The 8,057-nt window shown below is 40.2% G+C and overlaps 1 protein-coding gene across 1 annotated transcript in view; it reads left to right on the forward strand.

Moving 5' to 3' along the window:
• The window catches only part of MIPOL1 (mirror-image polydactyly 1), a gene marked incomplete at its 5' end in the record, with an annotated part of 132,295 nt that overhangs the window by 62,342 nt on the left and 61,896 nt on the right, over positions 1 to 8,057 (forward strand). The gene's annotated exons all lie outside the window — the stretch shown is intronic.

Below are 8,057 nucleotides of genomic sequence, written 5' to 3' on the forward strand. Positions count from 1 at the left end.
ATTCCTGCTCCACACAGTATCCAGAGAAAAGCCAATCAATATATTTTTTTATCTTCTTTGTTCATTATGTGTGCCAATCCCTTGTTTACTGGATACTGTTCAAACCTTTCCCTGAAAACAGAATTTTGAGTAACCTTCGTGGGGATTTTCTGTAGTATTCAATGTTATAAGAACCAAAGGTTTAATGTTTGTTAAATGATTTAGTGTATTTTTGCAGGAGCGTTTTCTTCAGGCTTCATGGGGAAACCAAGTCATGAAGAAATTGAAGTTAAAAGTACCCACAAATTTTGTGTGCCTGTTTGAGATGTACAAGACTTTACCTTTTAGAATATTTATTATTCATACATCCTTAGCATTCAAGGACAAGCCCGGAAGATATTTTTATGTAATTTACTTGGACTTCTGAATAGCACAGATCACCGATTTCACCACTTGTCCTTGTATTGAGCCCAGAAATCTGTGGTTTGTTTAAACCGACTTTCCGGAAAGGTATCTGGGTCTGATGTAAAAATTCCAAGAGATGGGGAAACCACTGTTTCCCTTTGATAGTTTGTCCAGTGATTCAACTAGACCAAAAATTCTTTTAATACGCTGTATTTTCTGTCCATGTATGGAGGGACAATGAGAATCAGTAGCAACACATTCCTGGTACCTGATTTACCTTGTTCAGAATTAGCAGATGGATCTCTGAAGATTTTTACTGAGTAGGCATATCTTCAAGGGTTTTTATAATGTGACCACAATAAGCTCTCTCACTACATGCTTTTCTCTGGTGCTTGTGTTACTGGGATGGCTTTTTTCTATGTCTCTGAGTTTTTAACATCCTTTTGCTTTAGAATGTGGGCACAGATACATGCATTTTTGTGTCTCTGTTTTTCAGTGTCGTACTTAAAATCACCTTAATTGCTTCATGGATATACTATTTTGCTGTGTATACGCTAAAAGATCACATCTTTCCACAGCATTATACTGTTACTGAAGTCCCAGATCTTTTTCAGAGTCAGTGCTTATCAGAAGAGAGTTACCCTTTCTGTCAGTGTAGCCTGTGTTTGCTGCTGTTGGACTGTTCTGAGAGTTTTGCATTTGGTTTTATTAAAATACACTTGATTTGAATAGGCCTAGCTACCAAGTGGCCCAGAAAATTGTTTAATCATCTTTATTTACTTTGTTTTCTTTGTTCATGATCATTACTAGCTGTGTCTACCTAGTTCTGAGTAACCGAAGGATACATTGAGTAAGAGTATGACTAGTACTGCTACCTGGGCAACCTTGCTAGTATTCTAGTACCACTCAGTGGCAACTGCCTCTTGGAACGTGGGGGGTTTGGTGTTGTCTTTAACTGTCAACCCATTCTGAAGACACTTAAGTTTTTTCTTGAAGGCAAGTAGTCCTTTTTTTATCAGCCTGTTCTGTCTGACAAATCTGTGTACAACATTTGTCCCTAATCTCTTCAAAGAAGAAAATCAGATTTGTTTGGCAAGACCTATTCTACACAAAACCATGTTGGCTGGGAGCAATTATATATTCTTTCAGTAAAATCTGTATTAATGGCATCCACTGTTTTCACTTATTTGGCCCAGTTTTAATTCCACTAATGCTTTTTTTAATATTGACACATTACTAGTGCTCTTCCAGTCTTTGGGAATGTCCTAGTATTTTAAGATTGATGAACAGGGATCTTCAACAACCGTGTGACACCTGAAGTGAAAATTGTCTGAATCTCTAAATGTAAAACTTACTCCTCCTTGGTTTCTAATAAATCGAAAAGTGCTTATTAAACTGTAACTATATAACCCTGTTTTTTCCAAAGACAGACCAGCTTATATACTGAACACTCCTGGGGGGTTTTGGCATTAGTTTATGGTATAGGTATTCCAAACTTGGAATGGGCTTACGCATTCACTGTTCCTCTCATAACAAAAATGTTCCAGTTTTAAAGTATTTTATATATTTGTTCAAGTGTTTCTGTGTGTGTAGATTCTGGTTGGTTTTTCCATGTGGAATTCAATTGGTTTATTATCACTTATCTCTTAAGTAATTATCAATCTCCAGTATAGTGGTTAACATCTCTCTTGTTGTGAGATTGTTTACCCAATGCTCATAAATAATATATGGGTTTTGACAGTGCATCATAGTAGTTTATAATCGTCCACACAAGATTCCCAGAATGTGTCCTAAACTGAAGTCCCCTATAACATCATCATTTTCCTTTCCGAAGATTACAGATATATGCTGAGGAAAAACTCATCCTGTGCCCTAGTTAATTTGCTGACCAGCAAGCCTTTCTTGAGTTGTGTTAGTGACCTCTACGTATTCAGGAGCTGTGGTCCTGTATTACCAGAGATCACTCTAAAAGGAATAATGGTGGGGGGGTGGGGGGTGTTGAGGTATCCTGTTCCCTTATTGCTTTGCTTATCCTTCCTGATAATCAGAGATTCTAACGTGCCTGTTGTCCACCAAGTTTTAGTATTGCTGGTTATATAGAATTTATTCCCATCGATGGGAGTTTCCTGTTGCTGCTTACCCAGATTCCTAGGATCAACACACAAACAATTGAAGAGATTCTTTTCATTATATTCTTTGCCACGTTGGTTCAACCCGCTCATTAGGTGCTGAATTTGAGCATGTACCTCATTTGCCTTCCAAATAACTTCCCCTTGTGTTGCTGATTTAATATCCTGGCTGCTCCAGCTAGTTTCCAACTGAGAAGATTAGCCTCCTACTTGTGTGGTGTAGCCCGTCCTGTTCATACAGTCCCTTCTTTCACTGATGTGCTGTTTCACAGATCAAAATCCACTTCTTTTCAGTCATGGATGACAGGCAGAAAATGCTGGAGAAAAACTTTTTCACTTGTGATAACTGTGGATAGCCACTTACATTTTAATTTTATTAATTTAATTGTTTTCAGTGCAGTTGATTCCTTCAGTAATTCCACCTGAGGTGGAGGCATTATGTTGCATTTATGTCCTGTCTCCCATTGACTTGAGTTGCAGCTGTGAGCACACAGTGCTTCTGCAGATTAGACATGAGGGATTTATCTTGCACAGTCAGAAAACGGGTAACATACTATGAATCCCTCTGAAAACTTTCAGTGAATTCATGCTAAGATGCCTTGACCAATGGTGACTGCTGAGCAGCATTCAGTTCCGTCAAATATGACGTGTATTTGCTCTCTTACTGCAGTTCCATTCCAGTGGCTGCAACAAAAGAAATGGGAATAAGCAGGTAACGGGCTCTTTCACTGGGCAGGGATGATTCAGGCCCAGGTATAAGTCCACCCCATCCAACAAGCAGAAAAGTCAGGAGAAAAAATGATTATGCAATTAAAAGTAGCTCTATGATGCGTGTGTACTGGTAGCCTTACATCTGGCATCTCCTAATAAGTCTGCGCTTGACTTCATAACCTTATGAATGTCCCCAGCTTTAGCTGCTGCTTGTTGGGCCTCCATTTATAGTCAATACGGAGAGAGAGACTTGTCACCACAAGGTAGTTCTTCCCTAAAGATAAATGCAGAAGATAGGTGAAACGTTCTCTGGAGGCGGCTGAAGGTGGGGAAGATAGATGACATCATTTCTCACGGCGCAGTGTTCAGGTGTATAACTATACACATGGGTTTGTGCAAGGAGGCACGCTCGCAGATGGGTGTGGGGGAGTATGGCCCTATACACCCGAATACATACAGCACTAATGTGTAGCTGTACGTAATACTGTGAGTCTCCTCTACTTACAGTACTTCGAAATAAATCTTATATCAAGATCAGGTGTGTTAAAGTTGCATTTCTGAATGAAGCTACTCAATGTGGACCAGGTCTTAATTTGTTTTGTTAGTCAGTGATGAGAGCTCGTAGTCCCGCCCCCCAGTTTATCTCAGTGAAAATGTTATATGTATAGCAAAGATACAGAGGCGACTGGTTGGTAGAGAGTGGCTCCTTCCACTTTGAGCAGAGAACTTCAAGACGTGGTGTATTTAATGGGCTTCTGTCAGCTTCTTGATAGTGCATTGAACAGTGAGAGGTCGTCTGACTTCTGTCCTTCCTTGTTTGTAATGAAACAGGGTAAAGATGTGATCCCTGGAAATTCAGGGGTATGATTTTTCTTTTTCCTGAATCAGTTGCTAAGGATATCTACTTTTTAAAGACGTGTTTAGGAGATTAGGCTGACCTTCAGACAGGTCCCTGGCATTGTGCTTCCCTTTCTAGTGTGTTTAAAAAAAAAAAAAGTGTGTGAGGCCATTAGGCCATTACTTACCTTCTTAACCAAATGCTCTTCATGAAATTAAATTCTTAAAATGCTGTTGACATAGGAGATCTTTCTAATCGATATTCTTTATTTAATCTTTGTTTCTTAGTAGTGTTACTTTTTTCCTGTGGAATCATAACTGCGAGATGTGTATGTTGCAATTAAGCTGCAGGAAAGGTTATGAATGGTCAGTTTAAATTACTGCATTTTTTCACAAACTTTTGGAAAGTCCTGGTTTTTAACTAATTATTTGGTTCAGTGCAGTAATAATGAAATAACTAGATACTCCATTATCAAATATACTTTGAATTTGTCAATCAATATTTACTGTTTTTCTGCTGAGCTGTGAGGTTTATTGTAGATACCAGCAATTAGTTTCAGTGTTTGTAGCAACAAATTTCATCCCAAATGCTAAATTGCGATAAGGATGATGGTGTTTGTAGCTGTTGGCAAGCAACGATGCCTGACTGTAGTTCTCCAGAATATAATACAAGGAGGCTACAAAAAATCCTGAATATGTATCTGTAAAATAAAGATTTTTTTTTTTTTTTTTTCCCTAAGAGGGGAGGGCAAGCAAAAGAGTTAGCAGGTGACTCAAAGAACTGAGTTTTTCAGCCTAGGGTTGAAAGACCATTGCTCATTACAGACCCTGAGCTAGCGGTTTACCTACGAGAGAGAGAATTTTTTCTATATAAAAGGGTTTATTCTCAGAGAAACTGGCAATTCAACTGCTGTCTGGTTGATGTAAAAATAAAGACCTTTGGTGGAAGTTTATATATCACCTAGATGCTGGGTAAAGTTCTCAGACTTTTTCAGAATACCACAGTGCAGTAAATTAAAAGGAAATCTAAGTTTTGGAATATGTTGTGTTTTAAATTTGTGTCACGCCGTGAAGCCTCAGCAGACAGCCTGCCTATTCGATAATGCTCCTTTCACTGTAGAAGTATCATTCTTCTGAAGCCTGAAAAATAAATTAATCTTGGGAGGAAATAAAAAGTTCGTTAATTCTTGCCAGTGGTGACAGCTTGTTAGTGACTAGACCAGCAAGAAACCTCTGGCCCCTCCGAACTTCCTGGGACAACTCTCGTTGACTTCAGCGGGAGCAGCGTTGGACCCTGTGTAATTAAGTCCAGGGAACTGTAAATATTTGTATGATGTAATTTTGACAGTCACAGTTCATCTTTAATTAAGTTATCACTAACTTTTTGCTGGAATATTTTATTTGGTGTTCTGAAAAGCCGTGGCCTATTGATGGTGTTGCCATTGGGCTGCTGTTAAAGTGTCCCTGAGAGCTGCTATAAACTAGGACTTTCCTCCCCTTCAAGAGATGCATCTAAGCTGGATTTCCAGCTTTGAGAAGTGGTGGGACTTCAATCTATCATCACAAATCATGAACTGAGACTGACCACCAACTTCACTGAAAAACATCATCTTTTGGGGCTGAGCTTGCAAATTCCTTTATTCTGTGAGTACATTATTTTGGAGTATTTTATTTTAGCTTGTGAGGTTTTTCATTTTATTAACTCTGATCCTTAAAGTTAGGGAATATCTTTTGTAGAAAAGAATTACATCTTACCAGCTGCCAGGGTTCTGAGCAAAGCAATACTGGTAAATAAATGAAACTGTGATCATTTATAACTTTTAACAGAGAAATCAAAAGTGGCTCATATTCTGGAATACAGAAAAAACACGATTTGAGGAAACAAATCTTGATTTCTTAATATTTAACTTCAGCTTAGAGTCTCAAAAGTTTTTCCTGCTGCCTTGACCTCTGGCAGTAGTAGTGGTGGATATTAAGATCGCAGTCCGTTTCACCCGAGGCTGTTGATAATTTAGTCATCCGAAACAGCTTCTTCTAAACAGTGTCTCTAGGATGTAGTTCCTCCCTCCGAGGGGAGTAGCCGTTTGTTAGGTTATGGAAATCAAGCAGCTCGGTTACGACCATCGCATTGCACACTCCTGCCTATACCTGCAGAAGCAGGAACCGCACGGCATTTTGCCTGCGCGCAGCAGGCATGAGGAGCCGCTGTCCCTGCGTTGGCTGGAGTTTCTTAGTGGCGTTGAATGAAAGCCGATTCAAATCAGGGGGTGATTTGTTTGTCAAATTTTGCAAATCAGGCTGCAGAATGTGGAGTTTTACAAGCCCCGTTCAGCAGTCCAAGAGATCAAACTCGCTTCAGTTCTCAATATAACGTTCATACCAGCTCTTTCAATCTTAACTTTGATTACTTACCAGCAGAAGTTTATACTGAAATCTTTCCTTTGTCCTCTTTATCCCTCACTCACCTTTTCATTCTTTCCATGTCAATTATTAACACCGTGACGTTGCCTGTTGCTGCAGTAACTTTGTTTCAGTGCAGCTGTTGCCAGGTGAATTTTCTTGAGTGCTTGGTTGTCACATCTACAAAGATTTTATGAGATATCAGGAAAGTCTTGTTTCATGTGGCAGTCTTTGACTTTTTCTTCTCAGGGAACCGGCCTGTGCTGTCTCTAGGTGTGTTGTTTGAAAACAAAATGCAAAGGGAAGCACACCGTGTGTGTACAGTAGGTTTCGTTAGCAAGGTGGACACCAAGACGCTGAAATGTTTTGGACTAAATTCACGGGGATGGATTTGCTGCTCCCCTGGTTCAGTAGGGGCTCACAAGGGGCTCAGCAGACAGAAGGTGGCTGATCCATGTGTGAATTCAGATCTTCTTGGGTCTGTTTTTCAGCTGGGAAGGGTTGCTGTGAGTAGATGGTGAGTCTGGGGAAGCTGTGTATTACCAGACTGTGACTGTTGCAAGACATAAGACCAAAGTCCAGGTGCTTTCAGCTCTCTGACAGCATGCCAGTGGCCACGCAGTACACACCCTGGGGTGCTTTTCTGCCCTAAGGGTAGGGGCTGGTGGTTAATTCTGCAGAGATACCATTCCATTTGTGCCCACAGGCTTGAACTGGTCACCCCAACTGCAGGATTTAGGCACTCGAGAAGCGCTTGCTGCATACACACAGTTCGAAAGTTTCCAAGGGTATGTCTTGGCTGAGGTGAACCAATGACCACCATCGCTTTCTTCAAGGCTTCAAGTTCCTGCTTGCTTTGTGGTGGTTTCTGCCATGGAAACCCATGCAGAACACCAGCTCTGGACAATTTCCTGATGTATTTCCTGAATTCAGTTAATATCTCTCCACATTGGATACAAACCTTTCTTCAGATCTCTTTCAAAGGCAGAGGAGCCGTGTACTGTCCTTTGCTCACATTAGCTCCTCATTGGCACAGTCTAAATTTTAACTTTCCATTGGTAGACCAAAGCAGAGTGAGACCAAAACTAAGCCACTCTCTCTCGATCTCCCCAGCTACCCCCCTCAAGTCATTCATGGGTGACAAACAAAAGGCAAAGAGCCAAGTGTTGCCTTCCAGGGGAAAACCCAGTGTAATGGACTGAAAGTGCTGCTGGAGTGGAGAGAAGCAGCTAGAGAAATAAGGAAAGCATGAAAAACGAATGAAAATCAAATGAGAAGCCGCTGCTTAAAACCATTTCTTCTCCTTCCCTTTTCCCCTCTCTTTTAGCATTCTTCCAAGAGTAGAAAACTGACAAGGTTCAGATTCTCTGGGGTTTTATAGCATGCTGTGATTCTTCTTACTAGATGTGAGGATGTGTGTTTAAAAAAAAAAATCCTTGTGAATTTTCTTGCTGTAATGACATGGGGTTTTTTTCTTTTGAATCTGAAGTGGCAGTGGAGAAGTTCATTGGTTTACTTTATTTTGAGGTGAAAAAATAATGTAACCTGCAGTGCATCTCTCTTAAAACACAGCTGCTGCAGGAGTGTGATACCTTT

Source organism: Buceros rhinoceros, unplaced genomic scaffold (assembly GCF_000710305.1).
Source record: "Buceros rhinoceros silvestris isolate BGI_N320 unplaced genomic scaffold, ASM71030v1 scaffold12752, whole genome shotgun sequence".
Lineage (NCBI taxonomy): Eukaryota > Metazoa > Chordata > Aves > Bucerotiformes > Bucerotidae > Buceros > Buceros rhinoceros.